Below are 21,056 nucleotides of genomic sequence, written 5' to 3'. Positions count from 1 at the left end.
ACTTTGCTGTTAAAAATGGCAAAATTCTAACTTTTCCATTAAAACCGCTGACAACAATACATTCTGGGTAATATTTTTATTTTTAAGAAGGTAGCCTACTGCAATATGTTGTCAATTATAAGCAATCAGAGGCCGTGTCCCAAATCACAATCTACAGTCTCATTCACTTTTTCCTACAACACAGAAACAGACATAAACAGTCAGCATACTGTATGAATCTCAATAATGATGTATTCAGATAAACAGTTCAACTTGTACATCACAAAACAAGCTACTAAAAACTCAAGAACAGCAGCAAAAATTAAATAAAATGAAGAAAATACCAAGACAATTTAACTATGCCATTCAGCATAAATATGCAGAAATTGAAGTTATCAAACATTAAATTCTAATTTAAATATAGATGAATCCTTAAAGCTATAAAAGTTATTTTTTCTCTCTTTGTTCTTTGATTAATAACCATCACAGCAGCTGGTTATTAGGTTGTTTTGGCTGCTATTTCTTTAAGAGCTGCTTCTGCTGAACGTGACGTGAATCTGACACGCATCATATTTTCTCTTTTTACGTTTTCTGACCCACTTCAGGTCTTCATAAGTCTCTATTAATGAGCTGACGAGTTGAATCAGGTTTGTTAGATGAGTGAGACAGTGCTGGGCTGCTCCACACCAGTTTTGAAAACCATTTCAGAGACACGTTCTTAAATGTGAATCATATAAAATATATTATGATACGATATACTTTATTGTCCCCTTAGGGAAAATGTTTCTTGGGCTTAGTGTATGCTGCATATACACATATAAATAAACAAAGCACATAAATCACACATGAAACATACTAAGCATACTAAACAAGGGGGCAAAGCATGCAGACAGTATATCAAAAGTCACAATGCACAACGGAACAACCACTATCACACAACATCCTGACCCATAAAACCAGTAATAAATAACAATACCAGCAATAAATAAGAAAAATGATGTAAAACACTACAGAGAGTTAAATGATGACTACTAATCAGTACCAAGTCACTGGCCATTGTCCTACTCCTAACCATTCAAAATTCTAATAGAAGCAGGCACAAAATAATTTTTAAACCAATTGAATCAACTTTTGGGCACTCTATACCTCTATACCTGAAGGCAGAATTACATGCGTGCACAGTTTTAAGACTGCTTTAATCGCCTTTTTGTTAACTTCATGACTTAAATAACCATGACATTGCATGCACATAGTTTATTTTGTTCTTTGATTTGGAAGAATACAAGTTACAGCGGGTCTTTGTGCATGCAATTAAAGAGCACGCACTGTTAGCACAGTACTGTTTCTGCACTCGTTTGACTTGTGCCTGGTGCTGAAGTAAAGTGGAGCAAACATCTGAAACATCTCCCATTCTGCAACATTCTGCAAGTTAAACTGATAAAAATTGATCGCCTGCATTAACGCGCTAATTTTGACACCACACACACACACACACACACACACACACAGTATTTTAAAGGTAAAACTGCTGCTAGCTAATTACTACAATGTTTGAAATGTTAAAAACCTTTAGCATGAAAAGTTTTACAATGCTCTTTATGTGAACAGAGTGAAACTGAAAATAATCCTTCACATATCAGCACCTTAATTTCATTACAGTCAATCAGAGGGCCTTATGAATATAACTGACATGCTAAATTTAGCCCTCCAAAAGATTTATTTCTGAAAATAATATATTTTGAGCAGGCAAGTCAAGTGTTCTGCACTGTTGTTTTGACTCACTGAAAATCATTGTTTATAATAACGTTACAAAAATTAGTTTAATAATAATAATCAATAGAATAATTGCTAGATATCTTACTCATCAAGCAAGAAAAAAAAGGTTTCTCTAGGTTTGTTTTAAATCCCTTGAATCCTCTGATTTTAAGTCCACTTGTTGTTATAGGTTATCTGGCTGTTTGGTGACAGAGGAAGGTTGTGCTGCTCTGGCATCAGCTTTGAGTTCAAACCCCACACACCTGAGAGAGCTGGACCTGAGCTACAATCACCCAGGGGATTCAGGAGTGAAGCTGCTCTCTGAAACACTTAACCATCTGGACAAACTCAAGTAAGTTTAACAATAAAATTTATAATATGTTATATTTTCAGCAATGATTCATGCTAACTGAACAAATTTTTTTGGGTGTCATCCAGACACTTTTACTAAAAGTTTATGGGAGCATTATGACCGCTGTTTGGGGAAAATCTGAAAGTTCATTGGGCTTTTGTCCCAGATTTTATGAGCTCTCAAATATACAAGAATTTACAACAGATGTCCAACAGTGATAATTATGACTGACGGTGCTCCAGTGTTAAATTCATCAACGAAGACGACAAAGAAAAATATTTGTCAGCGAACATTTTTTTCTGTGACTAATGTTTACGAGCTAAAACTAATATCTAATGATAAATACTAGGATGACGAAATTAAAATGCTTTGGCCTTCGATAAAAAGACGAGAAGGACAGGCCGAAAACCGAGGACTGACGAAACACCGATTTAAATTATGCCGATTATTAGTACCATCTTGTTTTATGGCTGTGACTGTGTACTAACTTTATCTAAAATCAAGGCATTGCAATTTCATAAATTAATATTAAAGTTTCAAAGAATAAATCAATTACAAATTATGCAAACTATTTATCTTAGCACATTGCAACAATGCACAGAAAGGGTTGGAAAATCAAACTAAAATTTTAACTTGAGTCCCTACTCGTTGTACATTGAAAAATGATGTACAGCCCTACTGGCCTGCAGAAAGGTTTTAAAATTAAATGTTCTCTCATAAAACAAAGTGCATTTAGGTCAAGTGCATTTGAAATTTTTCTCTGTAGGACTACTACAAGAAAGTGCATTACTGCTCCAGTAGGCAAGAGGGTTATCACTTCTATGGGTCAGTCAGACAGATAAGTGAATGTCTACCTGTTGAGCGGTTGACCTGTTGAGCGGTTGAGCTTGTCATCTGCCTGACATTTGAGAAAGATTTGAAAGAGTGTATTTAAATAGGGCCAGGGCATAAATAAACATTTATATCAAATTAAAAAAAATATCTAGCAGAAATATGGCTACAATCTGATAGTCACATATATAGTAGCCTAAGAACGGAGTAGCCTACGTATAATTATTATTTAAGGCACTCTCTTGCAGGATTTCACTGAACATATCAGACAATGACGGTGCATGCCCTCATCTCTGTCTTTTTTCTGCGCTCTGATCTCCTTCTCCTGCGCTGGGCGCTGCTCCGTCTCCGCATCCATCGTAGGGGCCTGGGATCATTTCTCGTTGCGCGCTGCTTTATTTCCGCATCCAAGTAATGGTCTTTATAACACGGATAAAGTACAGTCGCGATTAAGTGCAGAGGATCCAAATAGATCTCATTGTGAAACATGTGCTGACAGACTTTAAGAGTGTACTTTTCTTTGTTTTCTGTTTTCATGGTCCGTCTCAAACTCTTTGCTTAGGAGATGCTTTAGTGCTGCGATTAAAGGAATAACGTCCGCTACTATGAACACATCACACCAATTCTTCGATCTTTGCATTGGCTTCCCATTTCTGCCCGGATTGAGTATAAAGTCTCCCTTCTCACACATCAGTGCATCCATGGCAATGCCCCCAGTTACCTTCAAGAACTCCTAATTCCACAGACTTCCAGCACGTTCCCTCCGCTCCACAAATACGCCCCCGCGCTGACCGTCCCCCTAAGACTCAAGTCCCGTACAATTGGGGACAGCGCGCCTTCTGTGCCCGCACGCAGGCCCCTCGGCTCTGGAATGCTCTTCCTGAACACTTGAGGGCTCCACAAACGAGACAATGGTTTTTTAAAAAGGACTTAAAAACGTGATCTTTTTAAAAAGTATTTTTCAATGTTTAAAACTTTCTTCATGTTTTATTTTGTTAGTTTAGTTGGCAGTTGAGTTTTTAACTTAATTCTTAGATTGTTTTTTTTTTTTTTTTTATTGCTTTTATTGTAGCACTTTGAGATTTTCTTTAAAATGTAAAGTGCTTTATAAATAAAATGTATTATTATTATTATTATTTACTGATGCATCACAGGAGCTGACCTCTTTAGTTAGCTGCTCAAAGGGGGCAAGAAGAGAGAGAATGTTCTCTATTAAGACCCACTGGTTTGAAGTGAATGTCGCGAGGAGCTCGTGGTCAGCGCTATGCAGGTGCACGTGTTCGGTTTTCTGTTTGCGTCATCACAACATTTTCGGCCATATTTTTTTCGGTGATAAAAGTCTTTCGGCCGAAAACCGAAAATGCACATTTGGGCCATTTTCGGCCGAAAATTTTCGGTGGCCGAATATTCGGTGCATCCCTAATAAATACTATGACGAAATTTATGCCGCATCTTCGATAACGAGATGAGACAGGACTATAATGATATTGAGGACTGCCGGACATTTAAAATACATCCTATAGGCTACTGTCTTTTCTTTCTAAATGTGCGTCCCTGTCATTGGATTGCAATCGGATAAGGGGCATTTGCATATCTTGTCTCAGTATGGCAGCCGCAGTGGATGAATAGGCTACCAAAATGCGAACTAGCGATCTGAAACAATGGCCTCTGCACCCGAAAGGGTAGGGATAAGGTGATCAGATTTTTCCCTAGAGTCACAATTAGTTGTCGATTAACTTAAAATTACTGAAGGCGGGATAAGCGGAATTGCGCTGATAGAAGTGCTCTCTCTCTCTTGCACGCTCCATTTCTTAAGTTCTCACATACAGCACGCGATCATTTCTTAGTGCTCAAATACACACAGAGCAGTCCAAATGTCTATCGTGTAGAGTATCTCACTTAAGTACAGTCAGTTATGGATTAAGTGAAGGTAAACAGGTGGGAGAACACTGAACATGTGTCAGTATTACATGCATGCCTTCCATCTTATATTGACTAAAGCCCTATTTGGACGGGACTAGTTTTACAGGGGGTCGTTAGAGAAATCTGTGTTTCACAGACGTACTTGGTGATTTTAATCCCATCCGAATCTGCCATGTCTGTGTTTTTCTCACCTCTGTAATAATTCCAGAGCGAATTACCTACTGTTTTTCAGCAAACTCAGTGATCCTCTGAGAAAACTAATCCCATCCGAATGCGAATGTCTGTGATTGCCGGTGGTATTTTATTTCACAACGCGTTAACTGTGTGTTTTTGGCCAACGTGAATGTACCGTAGATGCTCTTACCGTGCGCATGTTTGAAATATTTGCTTCCCGCTCTTTTCAACATTAATATAATAAATAAAAATAAAAATAATAAAATCAAGAGCCAGATCACGTGAACTGTTAAATACTGGCTATTGTTAATATCAGCGTCAGGTAAGATTAACGTTACTCACGTTCATGTATGCACTCAGTTACATAATGTTTTAATTACAGATGTACCTTTATGAAAATTAAACATGGGTTTAGCCTACTACAAAATAAAAAATAAAAATTAAACTAAAGAAACCACACATTAACATGGTTTTGCTATACTAGCCATTTGGTTTTTAGTATTTATTGTGTAATCACATACTTTCTGGTAATCGATCCCTCTCAATGACTAACGTTATATGCAATGCACGCATACAGAGCGCGTGATCTGTGTGATGCCCAGATGCACAAAACAGACCCTCCCACCTCTGTAATAAACAAAGATGTTAGTCCCGTCCGAATTGGTACATGAAAATATTGTTTTCTGTAGGTGAGTAAGAATCGAAACGCAAACGTAGTTTAGAAAACTAGTCCCGTCCGAATAGTGCTTAAGACTATTAAGCATTTTCGTCTCAAGATAAAGACTAAGACTAAATCAAAAATGCCTGTCAAAATGAACACTGCAGTGCTCGTTTGTTTCTGAAACCACAAGCACTTTAGCCGTGCAGAAAGATGCAGTTTTTTTTTTTTTAACAGTTATGATCATTAAGTAATTTCACAGTTTAGTGGTAATTTGAGAAAGTTTTAAACAAAAATGTATATGTAAAAATTGTTTGTACATATCGTGCCATTGGGAGGTGACATATATGCTTCCATTAACTAACCATGTAACTGCAGAAGCACACAGCTGTGTACTGGTGATTTTGTTTGTTTGAAATACAGATGGTACTCAAACAGAAGGTTTTTTTTTTTTTGCCAAGGGTATTTCCACTGCTTCTGTGGCAAATGCATTGGCAGCTTTCAACCACTAAGTGGAGCTGTAGACATAGACTTCCACAAGTAATCAGAAGAATGTATAAAAGCACAAGTTTGTATGTATGAAAGCACAAAGTTGCTATATTTGATGGCTGCAGTAGGCGGATATAAAAAAAAAAAAACGTAGTTAAAAATTCATTTTCACTGGAGCAAATGTAGTATTTTTGAACTCATGCGAATGCATTTGTTATTCAGAGCAAATTCAGATCAAAAAGACAGGCCGATATGTCTGTCCATGAATTAAGAAATCATTGAACTTTTTTTTTTTTCATTTTAGTTAAAACAAGAGCATGTTGCGTTCATTCGTAAAAATTATTTCATTATTTAAAAATTATTAAGAAAATAATAATTTTTGGGTGTTTTTTTTTTAAAAATGTGGATAAAATGAAGGGGTAGATTTTTTAAATGTCCTCACATTTTAACTAAAATTTTCATTGCCTAAAAAAATAAAATGAAGGAATAGATTACTAAAATGTCCTCAAATTTTTATTAAAATATAAGAAAAAATCTAGATGAAAAAGAAATCTATTGCTTTTAAAACTAAAGTCCTCTCATTATAATTTTAGTTTTTTTTTGAGTATATAGTTTATTTTTTGGTTATGTTAAGTTATTATTAGTATGACCAGTGTACACATTGAAAATTTGTTGTCTGTGAGAAGTGGAATTTGAGTTTGAGTGGATCTGTTAAATTATTGTTTTGTGAGTCATTAACAAATTTCAGATGATTGACAGTGATAAACTACCAATGGATGAAAACCATAAACTTTTATAGTTGATCTGTGCATTCAGTGTTGACTGAATATGGTTTCTTATAATTTAAAACCTGTACACACACACACCCGTTTGTTTTTGTGAATTGTGGGGGCATTCCATAGGCGTAATGGTTTTTATACTGTACAAACAGTATTTTCTATCATCCTTTTTTAAACACTGCTTTACTGAGATTCTATGGGAGCATCATGAGCGCTATTTACTTTAGGGAAAAATCCCAACACCCTACAGCTTTTTCATCTTTTTCATTTTAGTTAAAACAAGAGCATGTTGCATTCATTCGTAACGAATGAATTAGGACACCCACTGAACCCTACACCTAAACTTAGCCCTCACAGGAAACTTTGTGCATTTTTACTTTGTCCAAAAAAAAAAAAAAAAAATTCAATAAATAAATTTAAAAAAAAAACTCATTCTGTTTGATTTATAAGCCTTTTGAAATATGGGGACATGGGGAAATGTCCTCATAAGTCACCTTCTCCTTGTAATACCTGTCATACCCAGTGGTGTAAAGTATAAAGCCATACTCTGTACAGAAACCCATAAAAATGACTTCAAGTAGAAAAGTACCAGATACCTTACCAGTCTTAAAATGATACTTAAAGTTTAAGTAAAAAGTATTTTTTTAAATCTTAAACGTACTTAAGTGTAGAAAGTAAAAGTACAAGTAAATGCAAAATGGAAAAAGCAGCATATATATATATATATATATATATATATATATATATGGTGGGTACGGAAAGTATTCAGACCCCCTTAAATTTTTCACTCTTTGTTATATTGCAGCCATTTGCTAAAATCATTTGTTTATTTTTTCCCCATTAATGTACACACAGCACCCCGTATTGACAGAAAAATACAGAATTGTTGACATTTTTGTACATTTATTAAAAAAGAAAAACTGAAATATCATATGGTACTAAATATTCAGACCCTTTGCTCAGTATTTAGTAGAAGCACCCTTTTGATCTAATACAGCCATGAGTCTTTTTGGGAAAGATGCAACAAGTTTTTCACACCTGGATTTGGGGATCCTCTGCCGTTCCTCCTTGCAGATCGTCTCCAGTTCTGTCAGGTTGTATGGTAAACGTTGGTGGACAGCCATTTTCAGGTCTCTCCAGAGATGCTTGATTGGGTTTAAGTCAGGGCTCTGGCTGGGCCAATCAAAACAGTCACAGAGTTGTTGTGAAGGCACTCCTTCGTTATTTTAGCTGTGTGCTTAAGGTCATTGTCTTGTTGGAAGGTGAACCTTCGGCCCAGTCTGAGGTCCTGAGGTTTTCGTCAAGGATATCCCTGTACTAAGCCGCATTCATTTTCCCTCAATTGCAACCAGTCGTCCTGTCCCTGCAGCTGAAAAACACCCCCACAGCATGATGCTGCCACCAACATGCTTCACTGTTGGGACTGTATTGGACAGGTGATGAGCGGTGCCTGGCTTTTCTCCACACATACCACTTAGAATTAAGGCCAAAAAGTTCTATCTTGGTCTCATCAGACCAGAGAATCTTATTTCTCACCATCTTGGAGTCCTTCAGGTGTTTTTTAGCAAACTCCATGTTGGGCTTTTCATGTGTCTTGCACTGAGGAGAGAGGCTTCCGTCAGGCCACTCTGCCATAAAGCCCTGACTGGTGGAGGGCTGTAGTGATGGTTGACTTTCTACAACTTCTCCCATCTCCCGACTGCATCTCTGGAGCTCAGCTACAGTGATCTTTGGGTTCTTCTTTACCTCTCTCACCAAGGCTCTTCTCCCCCGATAGCTCAGTTTGGCCTGACGGCCAGCTCTAGGAAGGGTTCTGGTCGTCCCATACGTCTTCCGTTTAAGGATTATGGAGGCCACTGTGCTATTAGGAACCTTAAGTGCAGCAGAAATTTTTTTGTTACCTTGGCCAGATCTGTGCCTTGCCACAATTCTGTCTCTGAGCTCTTCAGGCAGTTCCTTTGACCTCATGATTCATATTTGCGCTGACATGCACTGTGAGCCATAAGGTTCTTATATAGACAGGTGTGTGGCCTTTCCTAATCAACTCCAATCAGTATAATCAAACACAGCTGGACTCAAATGAAGGTGTAGAACCATCTCAAGGATGATCAGAAGAAATGGACAGCACCTGAGTTAAATTATATGAGTGTCACAGCAAAGGGTCTGAATACTTAGACCATGTGATATTTCAGTTTTTCTTTTTTTAATAAATCTGCAAAAATGTCAACAATTCTGTGTTTTTCTGTCAATATGTGGTGCTGTGTGTACATTACTGAGGAAAAAAAATGAACTTAAATGATTTTAGCAAATGGCTGCAATATAACAAAGAGTGAAAAATTTAAGGGGGTCTGAATACTTTCCACATATATGTTCATACACAGCTTGAGTAGCAAAATTGTTTTCAGTTTTAACTTCCTCCATTTTGTATTTTTGGGTAAGAATAAGAAGCACTTTAACATAAGAAATCATTTCTGGAATCTGCATCTGAAATAGGATTTAGCCTACATTTTAATGTATTTCAGTAGGGACATGGATGAATTTAACCTGCAGTTACAGATGAATAAATAGGCTTTATGTTTTGTTTTTAACATAAAAAGTTGAATACTGATATTTGAAATAATTTAAAACATGGAAAATAAATAGTCGAAATGTGAAATTAAAACTGCCATTAGGTGGCAGCAAGTGAATGTTAATGAGTGAGTCATTGAGATTCAACCGATTCATTCAAACGGCTGATTCATTCAGAAACAAAGCATTTGACTGTGTTAATGAGTGAATCACTGAATCATTTATTCAACCAATTCGTTCAAAAAGCTGATTTATTCAATACGTAAACACCATCCATTGCTCATAGACGCAAAACAGTGCTGTGTGATCTTTGTTTGGAACTATTTTCGTTAGCAAAATTTAGCAAAAACAAGCAATATTATGTCTAAAATGTAAGTCACGTATTGCTTTACTGAACTTGTATAAAATGATTATTACATGCGTTCATGCATCTGCAGAAAATCAGAACTCTTTGTGTGATATAGATTAAGTTAACTAGACCTACATTAAATTATATAAATATAAAAAGCATACAGAAGAATTTTTCCTTTCTACAGTTTAGAATGCCTGGAATTTTGAGTTTTTTTAATAAGTGAAAGTGACCACTGCCTGAAAAGGTGCGTTTCCGGACTGTTCACGTCAGCGCACAAACCCGTAAATGGAACGTTTCTGGCAGTTTCCGTGAATGTGCTCTGGCGTTTCTGATTTCTGGACACCGTCAGAAACGGACTGTTTTGTGTGCAGCAGTTTTCCAGTCTGCTCACTAACGCGATAAACTCCCAGACACGGACAGAAATGTTTACTCACTCACCGGTAAATCCAAATACATCCCTGTGCATGAGAAGGTAAAGTCCTCCCGCAAAATCCCAGGGTACAAGCAGTTAAATCTCCGTAAACGGACACTCATGTCTCAGTAAACGTCTATAAATGACTGTACACTTAACATGTTTTAAATGCTATGGGCCTTCTATACAAAAATGCATCATATGTTCTTATAAAAACTGTCAACAAAGCTACAAACAGAGCAAGGCATCAACAAAACTCAATTTTTATTTTTCAGCAAATGCAAGAGAGCAAATATTTAACAGGACTGCAAATATTATTAAACAAACTCAGCAGGGACTGCAACATAATTTAGATTGAGAAAATATTTTTTAATATTTTTGCTAACACAGAAACTCTTCAAGTAAATCATTAACTGATTAAAACATAAAAAATTTCGCAAAAGAAACAATAAAAAATGTATACTAACAAAGACAAACACAATAATGAATACACTTGCAATGGACACTGCAAAGTCAGAACAGTGATTACTGCTCTCTCTCAATCAGACAGTCACACACACACACACGCACACACACACACACAATCAGAACAGTGATTAATACACACACACACACACACACACACATATATTCTACAACTCTTTTGGCACCATTAGGACCATGCCATGTCTTTTTCATTTAATTCTTCCTTTCAGAAGCTACAGAAGATACTGTTATGCTCATAAGTTTACATACCCCTAAGCACAGAGATGAGCAAAACTCGGTCCTGGAGGCCACTGCCCCCTGCAGAGTTTTTGCTCTAACCCTGATCAAACTCACCTGCCTGTAGCCTTCTAGTAATCCTGAAGACCTTGATTAGCTTCAGGTCTGTTTAATTAGGGTTGGAGCGAAACTAGCCCTCCAGGACTGAGTTTGCCCCTCTCTGCCCTAGCAGAATATGCAGTCATTTTAACAAAATAAGAGGGATCATAATGTATGCTATTTTTATTTAGTAATGTCATGAATAAGCAATTTTACATAATAGATATTTACATTTACTGATTTTATAAAAATGAAAATGTATAATTTATAAAAATGTTCAAAAGTTTACATACACTGGAAGACCCACAGCTGTTTTTATGTTTTGGGATAGTTTTTCATGAGTCCAGAGCAGTTCATCTGCCTGCTGTTCTTCAGAAAAATCCTCCAAGTCTCGCAGATTCTTTGGTTTTCCAGGATCTTCTGCATATTTGGCCCCTGTCCAACAATGACTAATAATTTTGAGATCTGTCTTTTCACTCTGAGGAAAACAAATGAAGGATTCATACACAAATATTATAAAAGGTGAAAACATTGTTCACTGATGCTCCAGAAGGAAACACAATGCATCAAGAGTTGGGGGTGTACATTTTGAACAGGATGATAAGTAAATTTTTCTTGTTTTGTTTAAAGATCATATCTGTTCATTTAGTACTGCCCTTCAGAAGCTACATACTTTTTTAATACTGATTTTCAGAAAACATTACTAGTTTTCCCTGATCATCCAATTCAAGTAGTTCACATCCCGTCTCTCTTAATAAATTGTGTTGCTTTCTTGGAAGTCAATAAATGTGTTTACCTTTTGAAATAGTTATGCATGAGTCCCTCAATTGTCCTCAGTGTAAAAAATAGATCTGAAGTCATACAATCATTGCTGGAAAGGGCTCAAATATGCAAAAGAAAGGAAAAATACACAAAAAACATGAACCACTATTTATTTTTATTTAATCAGCTATAATTCTGACTAGCAGACTAAATGTTATTAAATGATATTTAATTTCAGTGAAATATCAATACCCCTTTCACTCTTCTCGCCACTGTCTTTTCTATTTATCCATATGGGAAACTGTCCCATCTGTTGGGGTGTCGAGGGTTTCACTATGTCACAGTTCTTCAGATGAATGGTTGGGTCTGGGAACAGAGGATCCTGTAAAAACATAATAAAACACTTTCTTTAAATATATTGTACAGTTTTTATTGTTTAAACACAAGTTAGAATGATGAAACATAACATTATACAAATGTAATGAATGAACAGCTCAGGCGGTTATTTTTTTTGTTAGCTGAACTATACCAGCAAATTCACAAGGTCACATATGTAGGTATCGTATATATAATAGACATAATAGACAGAATCGCATATTGGCCTGCTGTCGTCTGGGAATGGAGGTGAGAAAAGCGGTGATATATAGACTTCCTCTGATGCTAATTGGTCGGATTATCTGAAAAAGTTTCTCCTAAATTTTGTTAAAATAAACTTCTTTAATAATTAAAAAGAAAAACCTAGTCAAAGTGATTTAGTAACTGAATAAGTTAACTTTAGTAATAGAATGGTATTCAAAAACTTGTGTTCAAGTTACCTGATTGATGACTGTTCTTTAAAGACCAGCATGTTCCAGAAGAATGGCAACATTTGCATCTGACCTAAAAACATTAAATATATATACACATTAAAACATATACATTAAATCACATCATAATAAAACAAAACATATTGTAGATTTCTAAAATTTAAACTAGCACACTGACATGAACAAAAGGAGTGAAATTTACGCTGCACTTTGAAAATTATGATATATTAACAAATGAAGACACACCATTTCTCCTGCAAGGCTGTCTCCGGTGAATCAGGAGTCAGCTGCAGTGTTTGGAGCCTCTGAAATCAGATGAGCAGAATGTGTGTGCAGATTTTGCAATGGGGAATACCAATAAAGCAGGCTATCCAAACTAACTTTGGTAAATAGCTAACTTTTAAAATGTTAGCAGCTGTAACTAATTACCTTAGCAGTTTTCACACTTTCAACTATTCTATTACAACATAAAACTCACTCAAATTATATCTACACCAATTAACATTAATCTCTGGTAAATAGCTGGTTCAGTAAAAATTCTGCTTCCTGTCTTCTGATTAAATCTCTCTTCCGCTGTGCACATACCCTGACTGAAGGCCGCTGAAGCGGGAACAAACGGCTTGAAACAACACCCGCGGCTATACATACAGTTTGAGAGCAATAATACATCATTGAACCAATTTTTAAATGTGTTCATGTTTTCTGATTTTTTTTTTTTTTTAATTTAAACATGTGTACGTTTTTTATGTATGTATTGGATACTAAACTCTTTCCGTCTGATTGTAAATTCTCAGAAAATCGGCGCACAACAGCACAACTGCGAAGCACCTGAAGCGGGAATAAACGGCTCAAAACAACTTCATGCTAGAAATACAGATAAAAAAAAGATATTAAAACATCAAACAACGTTTAATGTTATGTTCTTGTAAACATGTTTTTCAAAATGGTTTTATGTATTTACACTTACCTTTGTCTGAGGTAAATCTCTCAGAAATTAACAGAAAAAACAATCTGTTAGTGTCAATAGTCCCCTCACTGCAGGAACACGAAATCAGGCTCTCCTGTCAGCCGAGCCCGCGACAAAATTTCAAACAACAGCTGCCGGCGTGTACCAGGGTAAGAAACAGTAAGTCGATGCCAAAACACATCGATTGGCGTCACTAATTTGCATAGGTCATTAGCGTGACAACTCAACTCTATTAATTGCCATGACCGGAATGATTAATTTTCGTGAGATAGGCATTTCATCATTCAGTACATCTATTACCAAAATATAAAAAATTATTACATAACAACACTACCGCGATTGTGTTGGGTTCTTCATCATCCGACTTGCTCAAATACCATTATATACCATTCAATTCACTTAGTCCTTTTTATATTCACATCAAGATTAATTAACACAAGCATTTATTATATATGATTAACAGATTAACGTATAACTCACTTAACAAGGCCCCCCACGCCCATAAAACCAACACAGCATTGTTGACCCATACATTACTACATGTTAACATCTAACCATAGTTTTACCCCGTGGTAGCCATTTTATTACACTTGCTGTTATCCAAAATGGCACGCAAACTGCCAAAAAACTAGTTTAACCCGTTTGACTATTATACCAACCAGGTTAATGTTATGAGGGCTGTGTGTACTGAAAATTTCTGAACATCGTCCCAGTGTGTGCATCAGAAATATCCCTGTATCCCGAAAGCTCTGTGCATCTCAAATGTATGGTCGTGTACGGGTCTCTTGCCTGGGAAATTTTCGTACCGGTTTCCCGACACCTTTTAAGTTTGCACTGTAAAGTTTTCCCATGCCTGATTTATCCCGGAAAGGCCTCTCTTTCCCATGGCGGATCGTGATTATACATGCAAAGTATGGTGACCTATACTCAGAATCTACCTGGTCTGCCACGTTAACTCCATCCCAAAGTTCACACACACAGAAGTGACCACAAATAATACGACACACAGCGTACACACTACACCGGAGCAGCAAGGTAGCAATGTGGCTGACCGGCTCCCGGAGAGGCAGTTGGGGTTCTGAATCACCTGCTCAAGGGGCCCTCAGGCTGTGGTCTGATCAACCCGAGACTCAAACCTGATAACTCTAGGGGGTTAGGAAGTCAAACCTCTAACCACTAGGGCAATGGAATTTAATACAATTAATAAATTAATGTGCATCGGGCACTCTGTGTGTGATTGCGGTGGATGATATTTGGAATAATGTCAGAATTGCACATCATTATCAATACCTAACTATCAATATGAGCACAGAACAATGCTCGCCATGAGGCAACTACCCCGTGACTCAACTTGAGTGAAAATGAAGGTCATCTGCGGTTTGTGCGCAGGAAGCACTTTGTTTGCACATGAGCAAAGGCGATTTTATGAGTCTTAATCTGCAAAACGCTAGACTACCGATTCTACAAACCTGCTTTCCTGCAGTCTGTGTTCTTCCTGACTATTTTGTAGTAAGTATCGAATATGCTTCTGGTGGAAATGTATTGGGAAGTAAAAGTATATGTTTTAATTAGTAAATGAAGTGAAGTAAAAGTAAAGTTATTGAAACATAAAACTAAAGTAAAGTACGATATATCCTAAAAAACGCCTTAAGTACTGTAAATAAAGTATTTTTTTACTTCATTACATTACACCACTGGTCATACCCATGTCATTATACACCGGTGTCCTCATATGTCTCTTAAGCACAACACACACACACACAAGCCAGGCAGATTAGAGCGAGCATAATTTTTTCAAACAGTAAGATGTAAGATGCCTGAGTCTGAGCTTATTTTAAACGATTACTTGATATTAATCAGCTAGTTGAGCTGCTGCACTGAATGAAATATCACAAATTAAAATCATGATCATTAGTAATATGTACATGCAACGCCTAAAATGAATGCTTCAAAAAATGCTAAAAAGCAGCAGTTGGCCAGTAACTTTTTTTTTTATATTTCTAAAAAAATATTTTTATTTTTACAGTTTTTGTTTCCCTTTTGTTTTGCATATATGCTGCCCACACAAACTTTCATATATCCTCTAAATCACTGTGAGTCTGAGTTCGCTTATAATTGAAAAACTCCAGCATGCCTGTAGACAAAGCAAACAAACAAAACAAAAAACACTTACATTTCAAGTACTGTATCAAACGCGACCCAAAAAATTAAGAGGCTCAGATTTAAATTAAATATAAATTGTATAAATATTAAATAGTATCATTAAATCCCCTCAAAATTCTCTAAAATATTCAGAAAATATTATTGAACAAAAATATATTACACTGATGTTCCTTGAAACAAAACAAAAAAACTTACATTTCAAGTTTATGTGTGACCCAAAAATGAAGAGAATCAGATCTTGATTAATTTTAAAGGAAAAATAGTTCATATAAATTTTATAAATATTGCATAGTATCATAAAATCCCCTCAGAATTGTCTAAAATATTTAGAAAATATTATTGAACAAAAATATATTACATTGATGTTCCTTAAAACAAAACAAAACCAAAAAACCCTTATATTTCAAGTTTCAAACGCGACCCAAAAATGAAGAGGCTCAGTGCTTAATTAATTTAAATAGAAAAATAGTTAATATAAATTGTATAAATATTACATACTGTCATAAAATCTCCTCAAAATTCCAAATAATAATTGAAAAAATATTATTGAACAAAAATACATTGCATTGATTTCCTTAAAAAAACAAACAAACAAAAAAAAAACTTATATTTCAAGTATCAAACACGGCCCAAAAATGAAGAGGAGTAGTTTCATGAGCCTTTTTTTTTTTTTTTTTTTTTTTTTTCATTAAAACTAATTACGTTCTGAGCGCCATAATTTTTGGATCATTTTTGGTTTTTTTTTTTTTTTTGTAATTTTTATTTTTTTTTAATAATATTTTTATTTTTTATTATTATCTAGAAATTTGAAGGGATTTTATTATATTTATTTTGTTTCATTTAAGTACTGTACTCAAGTAAATGTTTTTAAGTTATTTTATGGGTTTATTTTTTTATTATAATTTTTAAGTTTTTATAATATTTTTTTTTGGGTAATTTTTGATAGTTGAAATTATGTATTTCTCTTTCTCTCTGAACTCTTCCTCTTCTGAGATTTGTTTGAATCAGAAATAAAGACTCACAAATCACTAAATATAATTTTCTTAAATCTATTTCATGTTAATCCTAACGTGCCATATTTGCACAACACACAACAAACATTCATTCATGCAGCTGTTGTGTGTGTGTCTGTGTTAGGGATGCCCCGATTCGATATTCAAATCAGGTATCGGCTCCGATACTGCCATTTTCCTCAGATCGGGAATCGGTCAGAGAGGGCTGATCCAAATCCGAGAATTTTTTATTATTTTTTTTTTTAGATTGTGCGAATTATTCTTTGTTACTTCTGAAGCCATACAAAATCTTCCCAGCTGGCATTTCAACGTTGAAACAACGTCACGGACCATGGTTGAATCAATGCTGAATAACCTTTCGATTTTGCCATTGGATCAACGTTGATATTGTGACGTTGATTCACTGTCTTACCTTCATCCTGGGTGAATTATGATCGTTCTGGAGACGTTGGATTAGGTGTTTATTTTACAAAGTGAATCAACGTTGCTAACACAACGTTGTTTCACCGTCGTACCTTGCACCATGTATAAATACACAACTGTATGTTCAATTAGAGCCTAGTTTGCATTTAGATCAACACTGTAGTACATTATAAAGGCTAAAACTCAAATGACTGGCAGCGATGGCTTTACAATCAACTTCAATAAACTACCACATACTCAAAATTGTAAAACAACAGTTTTATTTTGGAAACATACTGTATAAAACAGATGAAAATAATCCCAAACTTTATTTTGCAGAGTATGTATGGATGAATTTGATAAAAACCTGTAGAAGAACAATTCAAATACAATAATATTTAAAGGTTTTTGTAAAATCATTTGCAGAATGTGATTTCTACCGAAGGGGGCTCTAAAACGTTAGAACCAACATCCTCGTGCATATAGTGTGATTGTGCTTCTGGTGAAGCTCTAGGTCCTTTCTGACGCTGTCCCCTCCACTCTCTCCCACTCTCCCACCTGTATAAACAAAAACAAAAACACCACAAATAATATATCAACTTTGATATTGTGAAATATTTTTAACTGAAAACTGAATGCAAAACAAATGACACAATATTTTCACTTTACAGTTCAATAACAGTGGGGTTGGAAACAAAGTGCACAACATTATTCATTAAACACTTATTTAATGTTTTCGGATTAAAGTTTACAATATTAACAAATTATTCACAAGCAGTGTTTTCAGAGCCCCCAGTTACACTGTTTTAACCAGAACACTAGAAATACAGTGTATTTAGTAAAACAAGTAAAATCAAATTAAGTGCATTTTTATTAAACTAAGTAAAATCACAACCTGTCACAAAAGCTCAGTGAATCTCTACCAGAAGTGACAGTGCAGTGTAGCAGATGAACAATTTCTTACCAATGTTTCAATAATTAGCTGGATCCTTGATGACTCTATGAGGGGAAAGAAGAAACGCTTTACTGAAAAGTTCTTAAAAAGCAGGATTTAATTTTATACCATTTCTTTAAACCAGTGGTTCTCAAACTTTTTGTACCAAGTACCACTTCAGAAAATATTTGTCTCTCTAAGTTCCACCATAATGACCAACATTACATTTCAGCAGCGATAGGCCGAACTATTCAGCGACAGTTAAAAAAGGATGCAGTTTTATTCCCTACTATCAAGCATTATTTATTGGTGTCACCCTTTAACATTGTAAAATAACACAGTTTAACATTAACACTGCGCTGTTCTTACATACAGGTAATGACAAAACTTAAAATGTGTTATAACAAAAGTTACATAACGTACGGTCTTAAATGTAAAAAAAAAAAAAAAAAAAAAACTTAATTTACAATTAAAATGGTATACCCTTAATTATATGTATTAAGAGTGATTCCTCTCCGTACAACTAATGGGGGCCTAACACTTTAGAACCACTGCTTTAAACAATCCTAATTCATTTCTAAATTTAATTTTCACATAATTCATTTAAAATGTACAAACATTTCATTATATGTTTTCGAAACACCGTAGACTATTCAAAGACTATTTATAAGAAGAAAAAAACTAGATAACACACCTAATGCATGGTGTGCATAGCAGGAAAATGTGGAAAAATCTCTACAAAGACAGACTAAACACAGAATTTTACAGCAACAGCAACATGAGATAACATCTAACTTGAGCATCTGTGATAAAGCAAATACACAATATACACACATCAGGTATTTATCTCTGCCAGGATACATGTCCTTTCACATTGGTACACTCTTGTACCAGTTATACTTTCTATTTTCCGAAGATATAAAGATAGCGATTTATTTTCTCACCTCATTGCGCCAGTGTGTTTGCAGGACCTCGCAGAACCATCTGACCCTTCTTGCATGTTCACAATACGTTCTCCAATCTGACATCTCACAACTTCAAATTTCGCTGTCAAAAAAAAAAAAAAAAATATTATATATAGATATATATATATATATTATATATAGAGAAATATATATATATATATATATAAATCGGGACTGACCGAGCAGTTTCAACGAAGAGAGACATGCAAAATATGCAGAACTGGGGGCGCGAGGACTGGAATTAAGAACCGCTGGCTTAATGTGAGCTATATATGAATATTTAAGTCCTTACATTAAAGTTCACACGAACTCTTTTCTCTGCTGTGTCTGTCAGTGATTCGTTCAGCCTTTAAACCCTGGTCGCATTTGGTTACGACAGTCAGCTCAGTAAAGCTCTCTCAAGATCATTCTGTGTTCACATTATTATACTTGATTTGTGAATACATGTCTATGAATTTGCAAAAAGGACTTGATCTTCTTGACAAGTTAAATGTTGTTTTGTTACTGCTATGCTCATATGCTTACGCTTTTATATATAATGTTACTCTAAATATATTTTTAGGTGCTGGATTCTTTCAGGAGCATATGGGTGTCTGTGAGAACAAAAACACGTGCGTAGAAAAGACTATAAATTGTTTTTACGAGTCACATAACTGAAATTAGAATTGGTTTAAAAGAAAGCTCTATAACGTTAAACATATATATACACTACATCAAGTGTCTCTTCTTCTCTCTTTTTGCTTTGGCAGCTTTTTTAACACAAAGCGCTTACATAGCGCATTCCGTGTGCAGAATATGCGCATGTGAATACCATGGTGTCTCTGTGACCGCTGTGTGTTCCTTTTCAAGCGGCAGCAGTGTCTTGCACCGCGGCTTTCGCACTTTGATAGCGGCTTCGTGGCTGCGCTGGATTTGTTTTGTTTCTATCGTACTATCATAATGTTGTTGCCTTATTACAAAAATATGCTATACATATTTTGTAAAAAGAAAATGTATTTTAATTTTATAGTATATACTTACATATAAATACATTCATTAATGAATGGATTTTATTATAATACAAACAGCAATGTATAACATTTTACCATATTTAGTATTTATTTATTTGTAAGTTACTTCTTTTAATGGGTATGGTTTTTGAATACAATTGTTAAAAATGTGTGTGTGTGTGTGTGTCCCTCTGTGGTGTGTGTGTGTGTGTGTGTGTGTGTGTGTGTGTGTGTGTGTGTGTGTGTGTTTTTAGTGTGGATCATGGAGGAGAGATCATGATCACATCAGGACCTCAGAGATGTAAGTTCACACACACACAGTGAACTTACATCTCTGAGGTCCTGATGTGATCATGATCTCTCCTCCATGATCCACACTAAAAACACAAAAAAAAAAAAAAAAAAAAAAAAAACACACACATACACACACAGTACACATTTGTATGTTTAGTTTGTAAATGTGTGGTGTGTAATGTTGTTGTGTTCAGCGCCTGTGATCTCACACTGGATCCAAACACAGCACACACACTGAACTCGTTCTGTCTGAGGAGAACAGAAAGGTGACGCGTGTCTCTGAGCGACAGTCATATCCTGATCATCCGGACAGATTTGATGTGTATTATCAGGTTCTGTGTTCAGAGAGTCTGACTGGATGCTGTTACTGGGAGACTGAATGGAGTGGAGATAGAGCTGAAATATCAGTGTCTTATAAAGAAATCAAGAGGAAAGGATCGAGTTTTGACTGTTGGTTTGGATGTAATGTGAACTCCTGGAGTCTGATCTGCTCTGATCACACATTCACTGCTCGTCACAATCATAAAGACACAGAGATCGACGTCTCTGCTGCTCCAGACCTCCTGTAAAGAGTAGTAGCAGTGTTTCTGGAGAGTCGAGCGGCTCTCTGTCCCTTCTACCAAAAGCGTCTCTGACACACACACACTCACACACTTACCACACATTCACACGACACATTCTTCTAACC

At 35.6% G+C, this 21,056-nt stretch overlaps 1 pseudogene; it reads left to right on the top strand.

Annotated features, from left to right (window-relative positions):
- The window catches only part of LOC109080335, a 42,248-nt pseudogene extending 21,835 nt beyond the window's left edge, over window positions 1-20,413 (top strand).
- Window positions 20,414-21,056: the final 643 nt, after the last annotated feature.

Source organism: Cyprinus carpio, chromosome B3, assembly GCF_018340385.1.
Source record: "Cyprinus carpio isolate SPL01 chromosome B3, ASM1834038v1, whole genome shotgun sequence".
Lineage (NCBI taxonomy): Eukaryota > Metazoa > Chordata > Actinopteri > Cypriniformes > Cyprinidae > Cyprinus > Cyprinus carpio.
Note: the sequence above shows the minus strand (reverse complement) of the source record. Positions and strands in the feature narration are given on the sequence as shown.